This window comes from Ochotona princeps, chromosome 10 (genome assembly GCF_030435755.1).
Source record: "Ochotona princeps isolate mOchPri1 chromosome 10, mOchPri1.hap1, whole genome shotgun sequence".
NCBI lineage: Eukaryota > Metazoa > Chordata > Mammalia > Lagomorpha > Ochotonidae > Ochotona > Ochotona princeps.
This window is the reverse complement of record NC_080841.1, coordinates 60700005-60727064: the sequence shown is the minus strand read 5'-3', so window position 1 is coordinate 60727064 and position 27060 is coordinate 60700005. Positions and strand designations below refer to the sequence as shown.

Here is a 27060-nt window from a genome sequence, read left to right as displayed (position 1 = left end):
AATAAAATAAAATAAATCTTTTAAAAAAACGTGTGCCCCAGATCGCATAGGGTAGCAAGAAGTAAACCGGTTAATTGTGGCTGTCAGGTGACCACAAAACCAATTTCTTTGCTATTTGGTTTGATCTAACTTGATGTCATATTGTTTGGCCTGGTTACAAATATTGCTTCACTGAATTGTAGCACATAAATGGCAATATGGCCTTCTTTATCTTATTTACAATCATTTTCGTGAATCCCACATTTTTGTGATATCAATATCCCTGTTTCCAAGAAAAATATCAAGTACATATACAGTATCTGCATATGAAGTGATGATGGCAAAAAAAACTTACAATTTAGTCTAAAAAAAAAAAAAGGAAGGAAAAGTCAGTAAGTTGCCAGAAATGCTGAAAATCCCATGGGAGTCAAGAGTCTTTGATTTTGGAAAACTGACCTGTTCTTTCATTTTTATTAAAGTGTTTTTCTTGAAAATGTGTTCACTTCCGATTCTCTTGGGCCAACATGGTGGAAAAGTTATTCTCTTTTTCTGAAGAGCTGGAACTCATCACAGAAAAAACAATTCCTCCTGTTCCTGCTGGTGAATTCCCAAAGACTGCCTCTCATGGCAACACACTGAAGCAAGAGCCTCACAGATGTTACGGGCTATGTGTCACACGGAAGAATGACGGGCTATGTGTCACATGGAAGAATGCTGTGTCCGGTGCCCTGAAAGAAATTTCCTCCATCCCCTCGGTCTCCAAGCAGCCAGAGCCCCAAGAAATAGAAAGGGTTGGAAGAGAGAGTTTAACACAGACAGTGTAAGAGACGGCACCAGCGGGATGAATTGAAGCGGGTGGCTTTGGCTGCGCATCACACTCTCCTGGGACCTTCTAAAAAGTGCTGAGGTCCAGGCCCCGAGGTCTTGTTCTGACTGGTCTGGGTGCCCCTTTGTCCTCATGACTGTTTCTTGACTTTTCCATGTCATTCTGATATGCAAGCTAAGATGAGAACCACTGGCCTAGAATAACCAAAAATAGGGCCCGGTGGCGTGGCCTAGCGGCTAAAGTCCTCGCCTTGGAAGCCCCGGGATCCCATATAGGCGCCGGTTCTAATCCCAGCAGCTCCACTTCCCATCCAGCTCCCTGCTTGTGGCCTGGGAAAGCAGTTGAGGACGGCCCAATGCATTGGGACACTGCACCCGCGTGGGAGACCTGGAAGAGGTTCCAGGTTCCCGGTTTCAGATAGGCGCACATCGGCCCGTTGCGGCTCACTTGGGGAGTGAATCATCAGATGGAAGATCTTCCTCTCTGTCTCTCCTCCTCTGTGTATATCTGGCTGTAATAAAATGAATAAGTCTTTAAAAAAAAAAAGAATAACCAAAAATATCTCTTCAACCTTTAAGGTTTTTAAAAAAATTTGTTAGATTTTATTTTTTAATAATGCTTACATGGTTGATCAGTGTGGGAGGGATCGAGGTTTAGGGAAAATTGGGGGAACTCATTGCTTCCAAATTTGCTATTGCTTCTTGTTGTTCCTGGGGGAAGGAGAAAGAAAAAAGGGGGAAACCACTCATGACTTTTCACACATCCCAGTACCAGGGATGAGGAACTGCCACCACCTTTAAGGTTTTATAAATTAAAATCAATGCAAATAGACCTTGGATGTTCAGAAGGCAAGGATGGGGTCCAAAGGCATTTGTGGAAACAAATGTTCATCTAGAAATTTATTTATAATAAAGACAGATTTGGAAATGATAGAAATGTCTTACACAAAGGAATATTTTTATACATATGATACTCGACTATAAAATCTTTGTTTTCTTAAAAGATTTATTTATTTCTATTGCAAAGCCAGATATACACAGAGAGGAGGACAGACAGAGAGCAATATCTTCCATCCGATAATTCACTGCCCAAGTGACGGCAACAGCTGGAGCTGCGCTGATCCGAAGCTAGGAACCAGGAACTTCCTGCGGGTCTCCCACATGGATGCAGAGTCCCAAGGCTTTGGGCCATCCTCGACTGCTTTCCCAGGCCACAAGCAGGGAGCTGGATGGGAAGTGGAGCAGCCAGGATTAGAACCAGCGCCCATATGGGATCCTAGGGCGTTCAAGGCGAGGACTTTAGCTGTTATGCCACACTGCCGGGCCCTATAAAACATTTGAATCAACTCAAATGGTTGTTGGTCAAAATTTTTGATGTCGGAATATATACGAAAATAAAAAATAATGAGATAGGCAGTATATATACATACAAAGGTTTGAAAGTTTCTTTAGGGACTGGTGGCGTGGCTTAGCAGCTAAAGTCCTTGCCTTGAACGCACCGGAATCCCATATGGGCTCCAGTTCTAATCCCGGCAGCTCCACTTCCCATCCAGCTCCCTGCTCGTGACCTGGGAAAGCAGTCAAGGACAGCCCAAAGCCTTGGGCCCCTGCATCCGCATGGGAGACCTGGAAGAGGTTCCTGGTTCCCCCGCTGTTGCACTCACTTGGGGAGTTAATCATCGAATGGAAGATCTTCTTCTCTGTCTCTCCTCCTCTCTGTATATCTGACTTTATAATAAAATAAATAAATCTTAAAAAAAATTATAAAGACTATTATGGTAATCTTGGGGAAAAAATCCATCAATTGTAATACAAAAATGCGAGATGTACTTTTTCTAGATAAGATATCTCCCTTATCTGACTGTGTGTAAATTTAAGTGAAGAGAAGACCCTGTTTTGTTTTGTTTTGTAGAACATCCAAAACTCTGCCAGGCCAAGCTGCTGGTTGAGGCAGCAGCCTTTGCCATGAGCCGGGTTGGATGTGTGAATTTGTGAGCAGAATGTCTGCAGAACAATAGCAGTCTAGCTGGTGAAGCTTCGGTTTCCAGGCCCAGAGAGAGGCCTTGGATAGACAGACTCCTCAAGGCTGATAGAAAAGTGCTCGGTTCCTTCTTTATAATCTAGGGCTTTGCTAGGTGTGAAAAGATGTGAGCCCAAGATTGTAGCATTATCATCATCACCATCATCATTCTCAGTGTCATGGGATGGTAGGGCTTTCTGGCATTTAAGCCATTTCTTTCTTGTGCCCTTTGTGTTTCTAACAACATTAACAATGTGTTCTATTGGAAAAAGCCCCAGGCCAGCAGTAAGGGAAGCAGGCTGTCACCTCTGACTAATGAGCTCCTTTGGGGTAAGCCACGTAAGCTTGGAAAAATGCTCATCCCTTTCCTCACATTATCTCTGCGCTCCTTTCTAACGCTGAGAGCTTCGGGCCTGTGCCCTTTGAACTTGCTTTCTTTTTTGTTTTGTGATTTTTTTTAAATAAAGATTTATCTATTATCTATTATCTATCTATCTATCTATCTATCTATCTATCTATCTATCTATCTATCTACCTATCTATCTATCTATTAAGTGTTATAGAGAGAAAGAAAGACAGATTTTGTATCTGTAGGTTCACTCAAATTGCTGCCATGGCCAGTGTTGGACCAGGAAAACCAAGAGCCTGGAACTCCACTAGGTTCTCCCACATGAGCAGCAGGAGCCCAAATGCTTGAACCATCTTCGGCTGCCTTTCCCAGTTGCATCGATGGGAACTGAATTGGAAGTAGAGACACTGGGACTGGAACCGGCATTCATAGCACTTATGTGGGATGCTGCGGCAGCTTTTTCCCCTGTGCCACAATGCCAGCCCCTAAACTCATTTTGTCTTTTGCTCTTAGTGTTGGGATGAACTTTTCTAGAGAAGATGTAATTCTCCCTGGTTGGTCTGATCCAATATTCCTTCACCAGAGGGCTGGAATTTCCAGGGACTAACAGGATATGATTTTCAGGAGAAGGTGGATTACCAGAAGAATGTGAGAGGTGCAGTTCATGTCATCTGTCTTGTTTCCAGTTGATTCTCTGATGCCACACAGAGGAGATGACTGTGCTTGTGTCTAACCGGTCCCAGGGATGTGACAGTACCATGAGGTCGGCTGTGTCTGCTTGTAGTCTGTGTCCCAGCTATGTTGTCATGCAACTCATGCTGACAACCACCACTCTTCTTTCTCTCACTCAATGACTGCATGTTCTAAGTGCACGGACCTCACTCCTGGCCGTGGAACGTTTCTCAGATGAAAGGAGGCTGCCTACCAGGTGTATTTAGCATGATGGCTCTCCTGTAATCTTATCACTTCTTCCAGAAACTACTCGGTGAGTGCAGATGTACACTCAGAGTTGAGAGGTCCAATCAGATACACCCACAAGGGGAAGAAGACTCAAATGATTGTGTTAGGGTCTATGGCAGGAGACCTGGGTGAGAAGCCTCTCTAATGGCTTCCTCGGGAGACTGAGAGCTTAGCTCATTTTCGGAGGCTGCCTAAACAAAAGGGTTTCCAATAGATTTCTATATATCTTAGGTCCTCACTTCATAAAAGGAATATCCAGTCTCTACTTTCACAGGTTCCTGGAAAGTTTTTCAATAGCATCTAAAAACAAAATCTCATCAACAAGATTTCATCGCAGTTGGGATCATCCAAGGAGCTGGAAGAGATGGATGCTAAGAAGAGTTTGTGGTTGCTCCGACAATGGTCCCTTTGTGAGTCAATGATCTGAACCCACACCAGCAGGATCCAGTCTGTTGTATCCAGGGCGTTTGATGATATACATTGATTACTTAGGAATTTGAGACTGGGGAGGTTGGTGAAGTTGAGTGGGTTGAACTCTTTTTTCAAACTAACTTAACTCCAGAAAAAACAAACTATCTGGCTGAGTCATTTGCTTCATGGTTGCTAATGAAGGTAGTGTGTTTCCTGTAGCTGTGTTTACAATCTTAAACGATGACAGCACAAGGCAAGGCAACTGATTTCACCACCAAAGCAACTCATAGGCGTGGCCGCGAGGAGGGCGATGCAGGACTCAGCTGTAGAACTGGTGGGCACACATGTGTCCATTAGTCTAACAGGAAAATCAGAAACAATGTATGGATGTATAGAAGGCAGTGGAGGTAAACATTGCACATTTTGGAGTCCTTTTTTCCCAGACACATCCTCTGATCAGAATTCCTGTGCATGTGACTTACGATGGAAATATTTCTAGGATAACCTACTGGGTTATTCTACTGGTGGGAAGCAGAACAGGGAGTTGGAAGAAAGAAGTGAAGGTGTGATTTCAGATGACGTCCTGGCTCACCTCTCCAGATCCCCTTGGGACTATAAATCACACCAACTGGAGACAAGGAGATGGCTCGGCTTTCATGCACCTTTGGTCCCTTCTGTTCTTAAATGCTTGCAGGAAAATGGCTCCAGAAACCTAAGGGCAGGTGTTACAACATCGTTGCAGATGTTAGCAGCTAAAGTCATAGCACATCCACAGAATCAGCTGGGGATGACACATCGAAGTGGTGAAGGAATTAGAGGGAGAGTGTTCTGGGAGGAGCGTCTGTTTTACTATGCCATCATTGGAAGGAATGAAGTTAAGCTCTAAGTATATACATTAAAAATTCGTTGTAATAAGCAGTGAGGGGAAAAAAGTAAGTCACTTGACATATATTGTTTGACCTGATTTCTTTTTCTGGACATGTGTTTGCATAAACATGTGCACATAAAAGAACATCTGGGAACAAACAGGGCTAATTGTTCATTTTATCATCCTAGAAAAAGCTATGATTGGGGATAAAGAGTGGAAAGGTAGCTGGAGACAATCAGATGTTATGAGTACGTGTATTATGCTTTCTAACTAGAATGAAAACTAAGCAATGTACAAGGCCCCTGCCATGCGATAGAAACACATGCCTGGGCAGGCAACAGGATCATTGTTTTCCAACTCAAGAACCAGACAGGCCAAACTAAAAGGAGCATCAGGACCACCGGGCAACTTTAGCGATGTTTCCTTAGAAGTCTGTGATTAGGCACAATACGGGGCTGAAATGTCCATTTTGGATGCCTGGCTGCTCTTTCAAACTTTCTTAGGAAAACATGCTTTTAGTCTGCTGCTTCCTCTTGCCAGTTGAGTATCTACTTCCTGATAGTGGAGCCAGCCTTTACTCCCTGTAGGAGACTGTCTGGATGGAAAAGCTACCCTCATATTTTGCACCCTGAATTGGTAACCCTGGCAAGAAATAGACTTACACATGAAATAAATTCTCTTCCCACTTGGTGGTAGATATTAGAGATTGACATAACCTTTTCTTCTGACAAATGTAAATACCCAAGAAGGACTACAAAAAGTCTGAAAAAAAAAAAAAAAAGGTCAGGCAATTTCCTTTGTTACTACAAAGTTTAAAAGAAAAAAACAATAAATATAAAAATAAAAATAAGATGGTGACCACAGAGCAGTCCTTTGGAGCATGGGGCCCTGTGCGATGCCATCGTCCACGTGCCTTCTACTTCTTACGGGCTCTAAGCCTTCCTCCCCCTTGCTCTATGTCCACAGTTTTGAAGTCACAGGTAGAGCACCTGTCATGGCTTTGTTGAGATCAGATGCATGTTTCTCTTTGTAATGTGCAGTTAATTCTGAAGCCTGGTAAAGCTGAAAGCCTGTATGCTTACAGATCTCCTCAATGATTTCAGACTTGCTTTTGGAGTTGCATGCAGAGTTTTAAATGGTAACTATAATCTTCACATGAGGAATTTCTTCTGTGTGTGTTCTTTTTTAAATAATTTTAAATAATCTTACTTAGTTGATTAGGGTAAAAAGGGTCAAAGGCTACAGGAAAGTGGGTAATACCATTGTTTCCACACTAATATCATCATTTTTCCCTGTATCTGACGTCAGGGGAGAAACCAAAGGTGTGTTTTTTGTTTTTGTTTTGTTTTTAAGATTCATTTATTTTTATTACAAAGTCAGATACACAGAGAGGAGGAGAGACAGAGAGGAAGATCTTCTGTCCAATGATTCACTCCCCAAGTGACAGCAACGGCTGGTGCGCGCCGATCTGAAGCCAGGAGCCAGGAACCTCTTCCAGGTCTCCCACACAGGCGCCGATCCCAAAGCCTTGGGCCATCCTCGACTGCTTTCCCAGGCCACAAGCAGGGAGCTAGATGGGAAGTGGAGCTGCCGAGATTAGAACCAGCGCCCATATGGGATCCTGGGGCTTCCAAGGCGAGGACCTTAGCCGCTAGCCCACGCCGCTGGGCCCAAAGGGTGTGTTTTTAAAACTATCACAAAAGTTTTTTCCCCATAATGAAAGGCTTCCATCAAGAACTTAGGTTTTGTTTGTTTGGACTGGATAATGCATTCAAAAATTTCAAAAGTAGAGCACTAAAGTGTAAGTAAGGGCCCAGCGGCATGGCCTAGCGGCCAGCATTTCACTGTGGTGCCTGTTTTTCTGCCTTTCCCTCTCTAAATCTCGATTATAGTAACCAGCATTGGTTGCCTGGATCAACTGGTCCAAGGAGGACTTATCAGGGTTTGCCACAAGCTTTTGGAGCTTTCTCCTGATATCTGGGGCAGACTGCACAAGGAACTTGTCCTTGAGGATCACTTCACCCTTCACTGTATCTGGGTCTAAATTGGTGAACTTCACAATTGCCCCCCTTGAGGCGTTCTAGAAAGGTCATTGGTGGCTCATTCTCTCCCTGATGAACAGTGGTGAGCTGGCTATAGTTTGAAGGCTTAACTTTTGCCCTTCTTAATCCTTCCAAAATACAATAAATTAAGTGATTTCATTCCTAGTCGTGTCTTTCGTCCTCTGCATCCCAGTTGGGATTCTTTGTGGGGATTGCCTCTGCCCCAATGGATATATTTGCCTGGTCTCTGATACTTCTCCCCTGAGCGGCATAATAACGGTTTCAGGCCTCACGAGCCTTTTCCAGTACCCTCTCTCTTTCTAAGAAAGTCAGAGTGTTGTCTAACAGTAACATTACATCCTTCCAAGCTAGGTCATATACCGACTGGGGTAGTTCAAAAGTTTGTACATATTGATCAGGGTTGTCCGTGTAACTGCCCAAATCATTTTTTATTTCCTTGAGTTCTCCAAGAGAAACAGGTTAATAACAAATCTGTATCCCAAATTCTCCTACCCCCACAGCTTGAAGAGGAAACGTGGCTTCTCCCTTCACTCCAGGATAAGGCCTAGAAGCCTTTTCCTTTGATGCCTGTGGATTGGGGGGCAGGGCTCCTCCGGATGAGATAAGCAGAGATTAGGTCCCAGTGGAGGAGGGGCTGAGGGAATCCCTTCAGGTGACTCCTTCTTTGAGGGAGAAGAATCTTTATTCACTTGCAAATTACCTTCTTCTTTGAATCTGAAATGGCCAGCTCCCCAGTTGTCTGAACTAGGTCTTTTCTATTCTGCAAGGTGATTCTTAAGGTGATCCCAGAGATAGAGTAATATTCGGACATAGGAGATTTCTACCCACCTTCCCCAACGTCTGCAATAATTGTCCAATTCTGAGATGGTATGGTAATTAAGACTCCCTGTGGGAGGCCAAGCTTCACCATTAGCAAGAGAGTATTTGGGCCAGGCCTTCATGCAGAAAAAGATCAAGTCCTTTTTGCTCACAATCCCTGAGCCGAATATGTCCTAATTTTTAAGGATACAACCAAACGAAGTTCGGGAGTCCACTCGCGAATTTTGAGATCCCATCTGAGCAACAAAGAGACAATGAACAGGCTAGAGAGAGACTTGCTGCCACTTTCTCCCTTGTCTAGCCTATGCCCAAAGTGTATGTCAGAGCTGGGGGCAAGTCCAGTCTGACCTCGTGTGCGGTCATTACAGGAGTGGCCCTGTTGACTGCCGGGACAAGATCCACGAGCTTGGGGACTACCACTACTACCCCTGCCTCGCCCCACCTGTCCGTGCCCATTGTCTCATCCCCCGTGGAGGCTCCTTGCTAACCACTTCACCATGATTCTTTTCCTGAAAATCTAAAGTGGCCCCTGGAGCTGAGGAACATGATTGCTAATGCTTACTGCTTGAACTTTCTTCTCGGCCTGATCAAAATAAAAGCCCACAGAAATGTGCATGACCTCAATATGGCTGAAAATTGGCAAGGCATGGAGCTCGCCTTATAATAGGCTGGCTTCAAAAGGAACTGGGAAGCAGCAAGGGCAAGTTTGTCGAATTACCTTGGTCCTAAATTCCTCAAGTCCTAAATTCCTCAACCGCTGACTCCAAGACTGCCCCTCCCTCTTCTATGGCTGGTTCTGGCTTCAAAGGTGATAAGGTTTTTACATGGCTATAGGTTTCCTGAATTCCTTAAAGACTCTCTGTGGCTATCAGAGCTTTTAAGGGAAGAATCTCCTGACAGCGCAGCTCCAAATGCGCTCTCCCATTCTAAGGCTGTTTGGGTTTCAGAGGCAGGAAGCTGCTTGGGGGATAGAATGGAGACGGCAGACAGAGCAAAGGGATTGGCCTTTTCTCAACTCATCTGGGGAATATAAAGGGGGGTCATCCAAAGGTCACTTTAAGGGAACAACCCAAGTCGCACACTCGTGGGGGTGGCCAGGAGTCTCACCCCTGCTTCTATGAGTTATTTTAATATCCCACCCTGGGCCTGGCGCCATTTCCTCTTCCTCACAGCTCACGAAATTAGCACTGGTCTAGCCATCCACCAATCAGATGTAACCTGGCATTCCACCTGAGAATCCCACCCCCAATCTTCCAGCCCCTTCCAAAACCCTACCCCCCACACCTTGCAGACAAAAAGGCCCCAGGTGCGGCTCTCTCTCTTCTTCCGGTCTCCCTTTCCCTTCCCCTTTTTGTCTCCAGCACCTGCACCCCGTTCCTGCCCCGCTGGAATGAATCTCCTAAGATACCTCGCTTCTGGTGTTTTCAGCTCACGGTAAAGAACCAGGTTGCGGGAATTAGCTGCGCGTAATAATATCGTATGAACTAGAACTCAAACTGTTTTAAAAAAACTAACACCTATTTAAATAACTAACAGCTCCACCAAGGAAGAGACCAGCCCGAAATGTGGCTGGGAGCTCGGCACTAGGGTACCCATTCGGGCGGTCGGCGTTCAGAATCCACCTGGGGAGTTTCTAGTCACGCAGAAGCGTCGTCTCTGCCAGACTGTCGGTCCTCCTCCAGGTTTCCTCCAAACTTGTGCATCCACGGCCTTGCTCCCGAAAGGAAAATGAAGGCGATAGGAAAGGGCAAAGAGGTGGTTAGGGATTAAGGCCTCTGAAGGCCTAAACAACTGCCCTTCCTAACACAACCCCCCTTATAATACAATCCCTCTGGAGGTTCGACCGTAGCTAGGCCGTGGCTGGGGGGTCCTCCGTGTTCGTGCAGAGCCATGGGGTGCCAAGGGTCACTTCCACGGGTGCAGTCCCACTTGAGGGAAGGCATACAGGCCTTGTGAAGTCTTCTCTAGGTTGAGTCGGGCCACATGGCTCCCATCTAAGTCTCTTTTTTCACGCCTCACGTTGGGCGCCAGGGAAAATATGTTACCAGAAATGCCCAGTGGGTTCTTTCCTCAGTATAGAAATAAAAAGCTGGAAATCTGTTGCAGACAGAAAAGTTTATTTGCGAAGGGATCAGGAGAGCAGGGAAGGGAGGGGGAAGGGGAAGCACCTCCCGAGAGGGAGAGAGAGACACCAAAGGGGTTTTTGGGAAGTGTCTTGGGATTTTAAGCATTCCCTGAAGCTACAGGTAAGATGTTTCCCATTGGTGGTCTCTTAATTAGTTAGGAAATGGGTGCGCACTGCTGGTGCCAGCCACCTGAAGGTGTGGCCAAGACCTCAGCAGGTCTGGATGGTCTCATCTCAGCATTTTAGAGATGCTGAAGATAATTTTTATGCTTCCATTATCTTCTGTTGAATTTTAGCTATTTTTAGGTAATATGCCTCTTTTTTCATGCAATACTCAAGATATTCTTCTTGTTTCAATTTCTATTTTTTAAAAATATTTATTTTGTTTCTTTGAAAGACAAAGTGACACAGAGCAGGGGAGGCAAAGTGAGAAGGATATCTTCCATCTAATGATTTATTGCCCAAGTATTTACAATAGCAGGGGCTGGGAAATCCATCTGTCCCCCATGTGGATAGCAGGGATCTAAGCATTTGGCCCACCTTCTGCTGCCTTCCCAGGTGCATTAACAAGGAGTTGGATCAGAAGTGAAGCAGGTGAGATACAAGATCCCATTGCTGGCCCCAGCCCGTGCGTCTTAGAAAGAGCAGAAAGAGCTGCTGTAAACATGGGGTTCATTTCTCTGTACCTTCATCTCCCTACTGACATTCTCCACTGCATTTGCAATTCCTGATTCGGGTCAAAGAGATTGTTTTAAAACATGTTTTCCCTGCTGTTCCAGTTGTTCCCATCAGGAAATTTTGGTGGGAATGACTTGTTCTCCATTGCTTCTATTTCCATTTTATAACTGAAAATACTGAGATGCAGAAAGCATAACTTTCTGTAAGCAAGTTTAAGACTGAAGTACGCAGACTGAATGATTTAGGAAGGCTTAGACTTATTTTAGGCATTACAGATTGTAGTTGCACCTCTGAGGTCTGGTGGTGCTGAAGTGCAGCGAATATTGCCTTTGCCTTAGGCAAGACACTGAGATGAGGAGGTTGGGAGTGACTTAATGTGGAGAATGGGAGGACAGCTGACTTGTGTGTGGAGAGAAGATCAGAGGATAGCAAGGCTTAACCACTCCTGGGCTAGACATTAGATAGCTTATATTTCTGGACACCAGCTTAATCCCTTGTACCTGGAGGACTTCAGAAATCGATACATCAGATCTTGTATGGGAGGAGGGGCATCTGATGTGAGTTTGACAAAGCATTTCATCTGATTTTTAAATGGGTGTTTGGAGATTTAGCAAAATGAGGAAGGCCTACTGTGTGCTAGTGTTCTGTGTGCTAGGAGTCACCATCTCTCACGGAGATACCAATTCCTATTTTTCCTCCTTTTCTACTGAAAAGTACAACAGAGCTAATGGGATTCATTATTCTACCTCTGAATCTAAGGCAATGTTTCTGCGATACTGGAGAGTGCTATCCCAATGTTTAAAGCTCTTGCGTGGTTTCCCCATTGCTTCTGGGTTTCAGACCAAATTCTTCAGCATAAGCTCTGGTCCTGGCCTGCCGCTCCAGCTTCAGCTCACACCTCTGGGGTGCCCAGTTGTATATTTGCTACACTCTCTTCCATTGTGCACTGGCTGGTGGTTACTCCTGATTCACTCAGCTAGATCCTAGTGCATCCAGTGTCATGGTGTCAGAGAACACTGTCCAGGTGCCCCAGCTGGACCAATCTCTGCTCTCTCACTAGGGTTAAGCGCCTCACAGGTCGGAACTGTGCTTATTTGGCTCCTCATGCTCTCCTGTGCATCTCATGGGCTGCTGGGGATAGTAAGCACCAGCAAATACCTGGTGACATAAATGGAAAGTGGAAATAAGACACACTTAAAAATAAATCTGCTAATTTGTAAACTTAAATTCTGAGAAGCCAGTTAAGGGAAGAAGTAGTCAGAACCAAATGAGTGAAATTGTGGAAAATATGTAAGATGTTCTTCACATATCCTCGGAGATCACTAATTAGTATTCATTTGCCTCAGCTGCCTGGAACTTGGTTTTGAGTGCCAAGAGGAAATGCGTTTAGCATTTGAATGGATTCTGGAAACACCAGTTACAAGGTTTGCAAGGCAATGGCTGAACTCTCAAGTTCATCAAGTGTCACCACTCTTTCTAACACCTCAGATAAGATTAAGCGGGGGGGGGGGGGGGGGGGGGGGAGGGACCAAAAGAGTTTCACCTGTTAGTTCATTTGATGCTATTTGGGGACAGACAGAATATCCATTCTCTGTTGTGTCAGCCCCAGATGGACTGTGAAGGCAGCTTGTTGAGGGCATGGGAGCCGAGAGGCAAGAAGTCAGACTTGAAATGCGACTGTTGAATACCAGCTGAACAGCATGGTAACAGTGCTTGGAGATGAGCTGAAAAACTGAAACTTTGCAAGCAAGGAAATACTTTCTAGGCAGATGAGCTGAATCAACACAGTGCTTGAATCAGACATATCTGAGCTGCAGGCTTGGCTCAGGCATCTCCAAGTAGTTGTGTGAGCTTGGACAAGATGTTCAACTCTCTGAGCCTAAGGGTTTCTAAACAAATTAATGGTGCAGAATAAATGAGGCAGCTCACATAAAACCTGTGATAAAAATGTTTGAAAAGGAAGTTGGAGTACTCTTTTCCACAAATAACCACAAGGCCTTCGTTGTAGTCTGGAGTGCATACCAGGCAGGTTGTCATGTGCCCTCTACTCCCACGTGTCGGGTGTACACTTAATATTTTTAAAGCTAAGGGAGGAAGTGCAGCAAATGGGCAATAAGATAGCAAAGAGGTGGGTGTGGATGTGAGAGGCAGGCATTCATTATTTGCTTGGGAATGTTTACTGAATCTGTGCTTAGCACTGATAAACAATAGATCCTGTCCTCACCTTGGCTAGGATCTAGGAAGGGGACCCATGTGAAGCAGTGATTGGATTCCTACTTGCCATCATGAATGCTTTTGATATGTTACAGAGAACCCCAAGGTCCCAGGATAAAGGGACTGTAAGCTGTATGGTTTGGTAAGTGTTTGGTAGGGATGATGTTCAGAGATGACCAATATCCCTCATGTCCCCTTAGGATTGGAAAGGAAGTTCTGACCTCCTTTTCTTGACTGTAGCCTATCCAGTGGGAATGGTTGCCCTATGAGGACATTAAGCTGTTGAGTTTCTACCCTTCACCATCTTTCTTTTTTGTTTTTAGTTTATGTAATGAAAAAGACAGAAGGAGAGAGAAGGAGGGTGAGAGGCAGAGAGAGATTAAATGACAGAGGGAAAGCTCTCATTTGCCAATTTACTCTCCAAGTGCCCCAAACAGCTTGGACTTGGTCAGGTCAAAGCCAGGAGCCAGGAAGTCCCAAGCAGAGAGCAGGGATGTGGATAGTATGTAGATGTGGAATCATCAGTATTGCCTCCCGGGCCCCATAGCAGCAAGCTGGAATGGAGAGCTGAGCTGAGACAGGACTCAAAGCCAGGCAGTCCGATCGTGGATGTGGCATGCCAATCAACAGCTTAAGGGTCCAAATGCCAGTCTCTAAGTGACACATCAGACTTATACATTCCAACCAGTGCTTTAAAAATAAGTCTGGAAGTGGGCATGTAGCTTGGTGGCGAAGATGCTAAGCTCTGTGTCTATCTCTGCCTTTTCAATACATAAGCAAAATGTTTAGAAAGATTTGCAATGAGACCAAGAGAAAAAAGATGTCAGAGAGAAAAGGAGAAAGCCATTGTAGCAAGCATCTAAGTCTGTGGGCACAGTGAGGTAGATGTGCTCAGCCAATAGACCTTTTTTTTTTTAAATTTATTTTATTGTATTGTTGTTGACAATCTTTACATAGTTAATTACATTAAAAAAAAAGGTTCAGGGGGTATAGGGAAGTGGGTAATACTATTATGTCCATATTGTTTCCATCATGTATCTGAGGTAAAGGGGGATATTGAGGGAGAAGCCCCACCCGGTTTCCCGCCCACCCCAAGTCCCGGATGTGGGGCATGCTCTGAGATATTTGCTCAAGTGTTTTTTTTTTTTTTTAAAGATTTATTTTATTTTCATTACAAAGTCAGATATACTGAGAGGAGGAGAGATAGAGAGGAAGTGGAGCTGCCGGGATTAGAATCAGCGGCCATATGGGATCCTGGGGCGAGGACCTTAGCCACTAGGCCACGCTGCCGAGCCCTCAAGTGGTTTTAATAGTTCTCCAGTTATGAATCGCTGCCAGTTTCGCTCGATGAGGTCGTCCACTGATTGATATGGTCCATCATAAAGTCTCCTTTTGCCCCATATTTCGCGGCCAACATATAGCTGAGATGAATGATTGACCTGTTCTGTCTTCTGTCTTTTCATGGTTAGAGTTCTGAGTCCAGCAGTTCGATTAGGGATATCTCCAAAGAAACTTTGAGGTGTTCCCAGACCAGATTCTTGTACGTTCTAGCAAGCACAGGGCCCAGCACAGTCCATCACCCCGATCAGCTGGTGGTTGCAATTACTGGGTTGGTTCTGGTTTCAGTCCCGAGTTGCACTGGAACCAATGGGTGTTGCAGTCCAGTCTGATTCTGCCCAGCACATACTCGGCCCTCACATAAACCAGTGGGAGCTGCAGCCTAGTCGGGGCGACCCACAATAACCCCCACCAGGCCCACCCCCTACCCTGATTTGCCAGTATGTGTAGCAGACTAATCCAGTCTGTCCCACATCCCATTTGGCTCTTGTACTTGTCAATGGGTATTAAAGCTTAGTTCCGTTTAACCAACTCAACCATCCAGCCCTCACAGATATTGTTGAGTGCCTCTCTGTCTAGCCACCCTAGCCCCCGTCCTAGTTTTCATGCCCTCCCTTGGGAGTAGTAACCCAAGAGGGAGGATCCCACTATTTCCCTCCCAGGCCACTCCCACTCCCGGATTATGCACTCTCCAGATGGTTCTGAGGTTTAACTTGAGAGAATTATTCCCCAGTGCCAGCTTCTGCCAGCTGATGCTGCGGCTAAGCCCAAACAACCCTCACCTACTCTAATTTTGGCTTGCACCAGTAGGAACAATCAGCCCAGCCTGACTTCCCTGATCTAGTCCACATGAGGCCCACAGGTGTTGTAGCCCTGCCTAGTGTGGTCTCTCCCCATCCCAGCTCACACTCTCCAGTGGGAGTAGCAGACAGAGGCAAGCAGAGAGGACATGTAGCTTCAGAACAAACAAGTCCTGCTGGCACTGTGAACTTGGACTTTTAGCCTCTTAGTTTGGACTTTTAGTTTATATATAGATATAAACTCTACATATATTCAAATATATGTATATGTATCTACAAACTGCTCAAATGTATATATATATATCTGGAAGAGTTAAAAAAATATATATGCATACACATGTGTGTGTGTGTATATATATATATATACACACACATATACAGAGAGAGAAGAGAGAGAGAAGTGAGAGAAGAGCTTTCATCTGCTGGCTCACTCTCCAGATAGCTACAATAACAGCCAGGGCTAGACCAGACCAAAGCAAGGAGCCAGGAGCTTCTTCTGGGTCTGGGTCTCCCATGTGGGTTACAGATTGTCCAAGCTCTTGGGCCATCTTTCACTGCTTTTGCACGCCATTAGAAAGGAGTAGGATTGTAAGTGGATCAGCTGGGAACTCGGACTGATGCCCATACAGGATGCTGGCTTAGCAGGGCGCAGCTTAACGGGCTGCACCACAGTGCCACCTTCCTCCTCCTTTTTTTTTTTTCCATTGTGGTCCTGATTTCTTTCCATTCCTGGAATGGACGATGTCCAAGGGCCTTTGGTTTCGATGGTTCCCGGGTTGCCTCCACTCTGAGGCCAGCATCTGGTGCTCCTAACTTGGTTCTCTGTAGCCTCTCAACTCAGATCTTGCAGACCTTGTGCCAGGCCATTCTTTTCTCCTTGAGGCCTTCTCTGTTATGAGTAACACCAGGTCTACTTTGGCTTCTGCAAGTTGCTCCCAGTGCCAGATGCCAGTGTAACCCAGCTGAAGATTTCCCTACATGGCTTGCCTGTGACTCACGGGAGGAGGTGTGGTTAGCCGGGGCTGGTGACTCAACTGTGCCTTCCTGCAGCCTGGCTCAGACAGGAAGTGGCTGCCACTCTGACACAGGAACCCCAGCCTTAACCTTGAGTGGATTTGTGAGTGACTCAGAGGCCTTGGGACCAGTGGGATTGCCTCGCACACAGTCATCCATGCTCTGGTCCCTGGGAAGTTTCTCATGAGGTCATCCAGGGAGTGCAAATAACCACACAATCTTCCTGTTCCCCACACACTCTCTTAGCATGCGAAAAGGAAGCCTTTGTTTGTGTTTTGAAAGGAAGACTTGATTCACTGTGCATGGAAACAGAAGGCAGAAGGCAGAAATCTGTTCTTGAAATAAACACAGAGATTCCACGTTTCCATTTTGGAGAATGGCACTAGCCTGGTCACCCATCGACTCCAAGGCACGCTTCTCCTCCGGCTCGAATATGTGAACTCAGGGCTGTCTTAAAATTTACAGCATCTTGTATTCATAAAATATGATGCAGATAGATAGAGAAAGACGTAGCTAAAGGTGTGTGTGTGTGAGAGAGAGAGAGAGAGAGAGAGAGAAAGAAAGAGAGAGACAGAGAGAGAAAAAAAGCACGAGCCTGTTAGGGAATGAAAACTTCTTTGGTAAAAACAAGACTGGGCCTGGTGCGGTAGCCCAGTGGCTAAAGTCCACACCTTGCATGCGCCAGGATCCTATAAGGGTGTCATTTCTAATCCGGCAGTCCCACTTCCCATCCAGCTCCCTGCTTGTGGCCTGGGAAAGAAATCAAGTACGGTCCAAAGCCTTGGGACCCTGCATCTATGTGGGAAACCTGATTTCAGATCAGCTCGGCTCTGGCTGTTGTGGCTGCTTGGGCAGTGAATCATCAGATGGAAGATCTTTCTCTCTGTCTCTTCTCCTCTCTGTATATCTGACTTTTCAATACAAATAAATACATCTTTTAAAAAAAGGACCAAAATTTCTGCAGACGACAGAGAAATTTTCAGTCACTTAGCCTATGTAGTCACCCAAGTGCCATCTTTATTATGTGGAGTTTTGACGCTTGAATCGGGATTATAGGTGGCATGTTATTTAAATATCAAATAGGACCATTTTCAAAAAGAAGCATGGCATGAGATAAAAGGGGTGGTTATTTGCATGGATGGGTTATATATATATTCCAGATCATAATTGAGAAAATATACCTCTGGCTAGAGGTTATCATTTGATTCCTGGTAGGAAAGTCACAGTTAAATTGCTCAAACTATGTAACCATCAGCTATCACCACCCCAGTTAAGTTCTGTCAAGTATAGTGACCTTTCCATTTCAGCTTCAACTTGATGACTTTTGTCTTTTTTTTTTTTAATTTTTTTTTAAAGATTTATTCATTTTTTATTACAGCCAGATATACACAGATATACACAGAGGAGGAGAGACAGAGAGGAAGATCTTCCGTCCGATGTTTCACTCCCCAAGTGAGCCGCAACAGGCCAGTACGCGCCAATCCGATGCCGGGGACCAGGAACCTCTTCCAGGTCTCCCACGCAGGTGCAGGGTCCCAAAGCTTTGGGCCGTCCTCGACGGCTTTCCCAGGCCACAAGCAGGGAGCTGGATGGGAAGTGGAGCTGCCGGGATTAGAACCGGCGTCCATATGGGATCCCGGGGCTTTCAAGGCGAGGACTTTAGCCGCTAGGCCACGCCGCCGGGCCCGATGACTTTTGTCTTAAGAAATTGCCCCTAACTGGTAGGGTTAGATAGTCTCTAATGAAAGAGAATAGTTGCAGAATAACCCCACAGAGAAAACTTTTAAGTAATCATAGATTCAAGGAAGTTGTGAAAAATTATGGAGGGAGGTCCTTGCCTCCTTCATCCGTTTGTCCCTCTGCCTCCGTGCTTCAATAATTTAGCTCCTTATACAGCTAAAGGCCCACATCGCCACCAGGATACGGGCATTGGTTTATAGAGCGCAGACACATTTCCTGATCTCCATGCCTCTTTGTCTGTCTCTGGGTGCATAATGTAAGCAGTTTTTTTTTTCTCTTTTCACATTTGTAGATTCTTACCATTACCAAGACTACCTTCATCAGCGCACATCTCCTTCATGTTATCCCTTTTACAGGTGTGTTTCACACATCATTCAGGAATGTTACCTAAACGGAGAGAACCAGGTGTCATCTTTTAGAGACCACTTTCCACACAGTTTGCTTCCCTTGAGAATGTTGTGGAATGCAGTAAATGTTCCTTCTTTTTCACTAGTGAGTGGAGTCCACATTCAGGTGTCCCAAGTGTGTGGTAGGGGAATGGGTACTTGGGCCATCATCTACTGCTTCCTGAATGTATCAGAAAGGAGCTGGGTCAGAGGCAGAGTAGTTGGTTCTTAAAGAGGCATGCTGATATGGCCTGAGAGCTTCCCAAGCAGTGGCTTTACCTGCTGTGCTGCAACACTTGCCTCAGAGAATTTATGCTATTGCTTTTACTCTGAAATACTTCTACATTTCAAATAAAAACATATTACTATATATTCTATGTGTACACATTTAACTTCTGCACTTCAGTGTATGCAAACATTTAAAATATCCTTAATGGCCATCTTTTAAAAGGATAGAAATGATTTTTAAAAAAAAATATTTATTTACTTTTCACTACAAAGTCAGATATACAGAGAGGAGGAGAGACAGAGGGGAAGATCTTCCGTCCGATGATTCACTCCCTAAGTGACCGCAGCGGCCAGTGCTGCGCTGATCCAAAGCCAGGAGCCTAGAACCTCCTTCCGGGTCTCCCACGCGGGTGCAGGGTCCCAAAGCTTTGGGCTGTCCTCGACTGCTTTCCCAGGCCACAAGCAGGGAGCTGGATGGGAAGTGGAGCTGCCGGGATTAGAACCGGCGCCCATATGGGATCCCGGTGCATTCAAGGCGAGGACTTTAGCTGCTAGGCCTCACTGCCGGGCCCCAGAAATGTTTTTTTTAAAAAGAATTATTTTATTTGTTTGAAAGACAGAATCACACATACACACACACAGAGAAAGAGAGAGAGAGAGAATCTTACATTTACTGGTTTATTCCCCATATGGGTGAAACAGCCAGAACTGGGCCGGGACTGGAAGCATTATCCAGGTCTCCCAAGTGGATGCAGGAGCCCAAGAACTTGGACAGTTGTCTGCTGTTTTCCCAGACGCATTAGCAGGGAGCTGGATGGGAAGTAGAGCAGCTGGAAACTCAGACTGCATCCATATGGGATGCTGGCATTGCAGGGTAGAAGTTTGCCCACTACAACATAGTGTAGGCTCTGAACTGTTCTTTGCTGCACAGGCACAGCTACTCAGGAAGCTTGCTTTCTTTCTTTCTTTCTTTCTTTCTTTCTTTCTTTCTTTCTTTCATTTTTTAAATCAACCTTAGAATATTTCATTTGCTTTTACAAAATTGGGCTGAACAGACTTCTCTTTTCCCTTTGCATCAGTGTAAACTCATTTGGATAGGCAGTAAGTGTCTTGTTATTCTTACTGGAAGCATGGTTGAGGTCTGAGCACTCGTCGAGTGAGGCCAGACTCTTTCCTCTGGTGCCCGCTGTGTCTCTGGTCTGTGTGCCTACAGTCACGTTTGGAGCAGTGTCTCCGCAGTACCCGTTGGAATGTCTGTTGAGCTCTGAGTCACACAGATCCTCCTGCGAGTCAGCAATTAGAAACTAACCATTAACTAGCTACTGGGGCAGCAGGAGGTGAGGAAAAATTCCAGTTGTTTGACAAAGACCAGAGATATTTACCATTCCATAAAAGAAGCTGAGGTCATTAACCTGGACTTCTGCAGGCCCCTCTATCATTGAGGCATTGAGCACTATTGCTTGGGTTCCTAAAAGTTAATTGGGCATTATGCCTGCCTCTGGCAGCTGGGTGTGTGAAAGAAATGTTGTTAAGGGATGCTTTTGGTAAGAATCTGGGTTTTGCAGGTGTCAGGAGACAGACAGGATGAGACAGATATGGGAAACGAAAGATTCCAGATTTTTCCACAGTTTACATCACACAGCAACCACACTTTACTAGTTACCTTCAGCCTGTGATATCTTTGCTTAGCTGTCTATTCTACCTAAAATGCCCTTCTCTAAAAGTATTCTACTCATTGATAAAGATCCACTTCTAGGGCCCGGCAGCATGGCCTAGCGGCTAAAAAGTCCTCGCCTTGAACGCCCAGGGATCCCATATGGGCGCCGGTTCTAATCCCAGCAGCTCCACTTCCCATCCAGCTCCCTGCTTGTGACCTGGGAAAGCAGTCGCGGACGGCCCAAAGCTTTGGGACCCTGCACCCATGTGGGAGACCCGGAAGAGGTTCCAGGTTCCCGGATTCGGATTGGCGCAGCACCGGCCTGTTGCGGCTCACTTGGGGAGTGAAACATCGGACGGAAGATCTTCCTCTCTATCTCTTCTCCTCTCTGTATATCTGGCTTTCCAATAATAATAATAATAAATCTTTAAAAAAAAAAAGATCCACCTCTAGCATCACTTTCACCATGATGATTTCCTTACCTGTGTCAGATAGAATTAATCCATCCTTGCTACATTATTTTATCTTAATTAGCAAACTATTTGCCTTTCCCTTCTGGGCTGATAGCAGATAGATGGGAAGATCAGGTCTGGTTCATATGTCTCTGGAAGATATGTCTGGTCCCAAGTCTACAGAAGGCATTCAACAAGTATTTGCTAACTTGACTTGTTTCTTGTTTCGTCTGGAGGTAGGAAAAATGCATGTGCTCTTTGAGGAACTCTGACATGAGTGTGCTCACTGGTTTCCTTGTGTGCTTCATTTTCCTAGATGCACACTTGTGTGGTGATACTATATTCCACTTACTTTGCATTTGGATGTGACCATAGCATTAGGTCTTGACCAATGAACACTGTCTGTACCACTGCAAGTTCAATCCAGACAAACTTAGGAAGGATGACTTCTCTTTCTTGTTATTCTGCTCATTGAATAGAGAGGACCATGAGGCTCTTGAAAAGGGTTTCTTAACAGAAAACAAGGTCCCTGGACAGAATAAATCAAGGTCCCTGGATAGAAAACAAGTTAGTTGACTTTATCAAGGATATCTGATTGTAGTTCACATGAATGAGATGTAAGCTTTCAGTTGGTGATGTTCTCAAGAGTTTAGGGTTGGCCTATTACAGCAGCCAGCACTACTTTAGTCAAACCATTTGATAGATGCAGAGTAGCTGCAAGGGAAGCTTGGAAACGCAGGTTTGATTCTGAGCAACCACACACCCATATAAAAGTTTGGCACATCAATAAGATAAGAGAAGGGCTGATGTTGTGGCACAAGGGGTTCCACATTGAAGTGCCAGGTAAAGTCCTGGCTACTTCATTTTTGATCTCGCTCTCTGCTAGTGTTTCTGGGAAGGAAGCAAAGGATGGCCCACGTACTTGGGTGTTTAATACATGTAGGAGACCAGAATGGAGTTCCTGGCTTCAATCTGGCCCAGCTTCAGCTGTCACAGCCATTTAGGGATTGGAAAAGAGAAGAGGAAAGATTCTCTCTCTCCATTCTCCACCCCCATCACGCTAAAGTTCAAGTAAATGAATATTTAAGTACATAATTCTTTTTAAAAGATATATTCATTTTTATTGGAAAGGCAGATTAGATTCATGGAGAGAAGGAGAGATGGAAAAACCTACCATCCACTGGCTCACTCCTCAAGTGGCTGCAAGCTGAGCTGATCTAAAGTTGGAGTCAAGACTCCTCCGATCTCCTTCATGGGTTCATCCTTCACTGCTTTCCCAGGCCACAAGCAAGGAGTTGTATAAGAAGTTGAGCAGCTGGGACATGACCCTGTACCCATATGGGATCCCAACACTTGCAAGATGAGGATTTAGTCATTGAGCCATTGCACTGGCCCTTAAGTACATAATTCTTAAAATTAGGAAGAAAATAAGAAATATTGGGGCACCAAGGGTGAGATGGTTCTTTGAGGTTTTGAAGAGGTTTCATTTCTCCAAACTGTTATTTACGTTGCTTTAGCTTTCTCAAAGATAAAGTAGGCCTAATAGAATAATAATTAAGTCAAGATATTTCTGGAAAGACTGAGTGAGGCACACTTCCAGTTGTGAACCAAGGTTTCATGTCTTTCTGTCTTCATTTCTAGGCATTGAGCTCTAGGATCCTTCTGGAATTGGTCCCATGAAACCCAAGCAGCCTCGGTTTTAGTCAAAAGGCAGTAGAACCAAGATCAGCCAGATTTCTAAGTAGATTCTGAACCAAGTTCATGAGCCGGACACCTTAGAAAATTAAAATAGAAAGCTTTTTGAGGCCAAGAGTCAACTGGATGATTTAGAGTGTGAAGTTTATCATGTAAATGGCTATAATGGAGATGATAACTTGATAATGTAAGCTCAGTTTACCTGTTAGAAAGGGAAAAGCCACAGACCAGCAGAGGCTTTTGGAGAAAGATTGATGAGGACTAGATTAGCTTTCAGATCCCTGTTCCTCCTCTGCTTGTGAAATTCTCAGGAGGGAGACAGTGAGAACCCTTACATTGGCTCTTAACTTGTATGTGCATATCTTAACTTATTTGTGTATGGGCTCACTGCATGCTCTCAGCTCCCATGCACAGCGACCTAGATTTAATCATTACTATTCTAATTGTGAGAAGGCCATTGCCCTGGTAAATTAAGGATATTACAAGGAATAAGCACTAGACTTAGCAGTTAAGAAACTGGTTGTCACTCCCACATTCCATATGGGAGTACCTGGACTTGAGTTCTGTCTGTACTCCGTGAAACAGCAGTGGATAGCTTGATGACTATTTGCCAATGTGGGAGACATGGATTGAGTACCTGGCTCCCACCGTGAAGGTATTTGATGGGTAAAGAAACCATCATATGGCAGTGTGCACTGTTTCTCTTTGTCTATGTCCCATACAAAAACGAAATAAACACGGATTCCAGAGTAGAAAGAGTATGTGCCTCAGTTTCTGGGATGTGGTTCTGGAGGTGGTGGGCCTCCATCTGAGAAACCCCATTCATTTTCCATGAGGCTACACAGCAGTGAGACTGCCACAGGCTGGTGAGTTTTCCAGCTGGGTAGAGTGAGGCATCACACAGTCCCATGGGAGTTGGCATGGGGAAAGGTCAAGCAAGATATGCCAAATGACTGCAAGGATGGCTTGAGATGGCTTTGGCTCAACCCTGGCTGTTAAGACCATATGGTGCTTCAACAAGCAGATGGAAGATCTCTCTCACCCTCTATTTCAGTCTGCTTATCATGTAAATAAACAAAAAAATCATTAGAAAAAATAAAACAAATGACAGAGATCAGCTATCAGACAATGTTTATTCAGTAATGGCAGGGAATGCAGTCTGAGATACGCATCTGACAGCAAACTAGGGGACGATCTAAGGACTCTGTCCAAGGGGAAGTGTGTAAAGGCCAAGGAGAGAAGTACATGCAAAATGTCTCAAAGCAAGCAGAGTATTGGTTGCAGGGGCTTACTGCAGGGGTCATGTTAGTGTTGGCAATGTGTCAGCCAAGAGTTCTGGTACAAGTGATGTGCTGTCCTAATGTGGCTGGCTGTATGACACATGAAGCAGGTTGCAGTTTGCAAAATCTTTCCTGTGTACCTGTGCTTGCTGAGGCAGAGTGCTGAACACACCCTCAACTTTATTCTAGCAGAGTTAGATGTAAGTGACTTTGTTCTGGCATTAATAACTTTCAGAAGACCAGGAAATCTAGACCTTCCAATTATAGATAGTGGTTTACTTTTCCCTCAAGCCTCATATTTTCCTCTGATGATTTTTTTAAGGATTTATTTATTTTTATTGGAAAGGCAGATTTACAGAGAGGAAGAGAGACAGACAGAGAGATCTTCCATCTGTCAGTTCATTGCCCACGTGGTCACAATGGTTGGAACTGAGCTGGTCCGAAGGCAGGACCTGCGAGTCAGGCGCTTCTTCCTGGTCTCCCATTCAGGCTTTGGGCTACCCTCCACCACTTTTTCAGGCCATAAGCACAGAGTTGGAAAGAAAGTGGAGCAATCAGGACGTGAACTGGCGCCACATGGGATCCTGGCACTTGCGAGAATTTAGCCACTGAGCCACTGGGCTGGGTCCCCCTCCTATGTTGTTTTGTAGTTACTATTCTGTGCCTTTTGCCTTGGGAGGTGTGTTTGTGTGTGTGTGTGTGTGTGTGTGTGTGTGTGTGTGTGTGCATAACATCACTGAAAGGAGATAAGAGTTGTCTTGGCCTTAACTTTTTAAAGCTCATGTGGGAAGACCTAAATGTCTTGAAAGACAGTAGGCTCCCCACCCCGCTGTCCTTACCATGCCTTCTGACCAAAATATCATGCTCATGCTGGAGGAAAGAGGAGAATGGAGGACAGATAAGGACTGAAGCAAAGAAAAGACATTCAGGAAGGAACTAAGGGCAGCCATGCTTTGTGAAGCAAATGGCTGAGGGGCACATCCAGTTTCTTCAGGTTCTTGGGTATCTTTTGAAAGTGGCAGAGTGACTTCTTGGGGCTAGTACCCTGGCCTAATGGGTAAAACTGCTGTTTGCAGGACACAACAGCATCCCATGCGGATGCTGGTTCAAATTCTGAGTGCTCCACTTCTGATCTGGCTCCCTGCCAATGCACCTGGGAAAGCAACAGAAAGTGACGTAGGTTCTTGGGCCCTTGTACCCACGTGGGAGACTGCGATTAAGCTCCTGGTTTCTGGCTTTAATCTGTCCCAGCCCTGGCCATTGTGGCCGTTTGGGAAGTGAATAAGCAGGTGGGAGATCTCTCTCTCTCTCTCTCTCCTTCTCCACTCCTCTCTCCCTTGTGCTCATTCTTCTCACTGTGACTCTGCCTTTTTAATGAATAATCTACATCTTTTTAAATTTTGATTTAAAGATTGACTTCTAAGCCCTTGGACATGGCATGGAAGTAGGGAGGCAGGGAGCTGCTGGGCCTCATGAGACCACTGACTGAGGGATGCTGTAAGGGGTGACTCAGATTTTGTGATTGGAGCCAGTGAAGCAGGTGGTAGATATCTGATGAATGTCAGTATAGGGGTGAGACCAAAGACCAAAAGGAATGAGGCTCTCCCATTCCATCTGCTGTGTCTTCTTCTTCTTCTTTTTTTTTTTAAGATTTTATTATTTATTTTTATTGGAAAGGCAGATGTACGGAGAGGAGGAGAGACAGAGAGGAAGATCTCCCGTCTGATGATTCACTTCCCAAGTGACCGCAACGGCTGGTGCTGCACAGATCCAAAGCCAGGAGCCAGGAACTTCTTTCGGGTCTCCCACGCAGGTGCAGGGTCCCAGTGATCTGGGCCGTCCTCGACCGCTTTCCCAGGCAACAAACAGGGAGCTGGATGGGAAGTGGAACTGCCGGGATTAGGACTAGAATTGATGCCCATATGGGATCCCGGCGCATTCAAGGCCAGGACATTAACCGCTATGCTATTGCATCGGGCCCCCATCTGCTGTGTCTTAATTAGCTCTCTTCAGGATGTAACGACCAGTCCAGGGAAAATTTTAATTTTTTTAGTTGTTGGTATTTATTTGTCTTGATATTCTCAGAACTCTCTTGTCCTGTGATTTGTTATCTGCCATTGATTTTGGGAAGTTCTCAGTCATTTTTATCTCGACTATTTTTCCTCCTCTATTTCTCTTTTTCCTTTTGAAATTCTTATTACATGCATCTAGCCCAGTATGTAATTTCTCGCAATTCTTGAATATGCAGCTCTTTTTCATTTTTGCCCCTTTCATTTCAATCTCGGAAATTACTGCTGACAGTTATTCAGAAGCACTGATTCTTTACTGAGCTGTGTCAGGCCTTTTGTTTCTTTTTTTAAAAGATTTATTTTATTTTTATTACAAAGTCAGATATACAGAGAGGAGAGACAGAGAGGAAGATCTTCCATCCGATGATTCACTCCCCAAGTGAGCCACAACGGCTGGTGCTGCACTGATCCGAAGCCAGGAGCCTGGAACCTCCTTCTGGGTCTTCCACACAGGGCAGGGTCCCAAAGCTTTGGGCCGTCCTCGACTGCCTTCCCAGGCCACAAGCAGGGAGCTGGATGGGAAGTGGAGCTGCCGGGATTAGAACTGGCACCCATATGGGATCCCGGGGCATTCAAGGAGAAGACTTTAGCCACTAGGCCACGCTGCCAGGCCTGGAATATAGTCTTTATTCCTTAGCTAGGCATGGTGATAATGATGAATACATCCTGCCATCCTGCTGCATTGTAGACTACAGGACCCGGTGGAGCAGCATCCTGAAGCAGCACCTGGTCAACACTACCCCCTTCAAGACTGCCCGGAGCCAGATCTTGAAGATCCTTGAAGATCCTTGAAGGGAAGATAGTGGTGGGGCATGCCATGCACAATGACTTCAAAGCCTTCCAGTACCTTCACCCCAAGTCCCTCACCTGTGACACCTCCTATATCCCCCTCCTCAGCTGAAAGGCCGACTCCCTACAGAACGCCACCACGTCTCTGAAACATCTCACCAAGCAGCTGCTGGAGTGGGATATACAGGTGGGGAAGAGTGGACATTCCTCTGTGGAAGATGCTCAGGCCATCATGCAGCGTTACAAGTTGATTGACGTCAGCTGGGAGCAGTACCTGTTCCAGAATCCCCCAAAAGACTAG

At 45.3% G+C, this 27060-nt stretch overlaps 1 pseudogene; it reads left to right on the top strand.

The window, feature by feature from the left end:
• The first annotated feature begins 503 nt into the window (after positions 1–503).
• On the top strand, positions 504–27060 carry LOC131481329 (interferon-stimulated 20 kDa exonuclease-like 2; annotated as a pseudogene).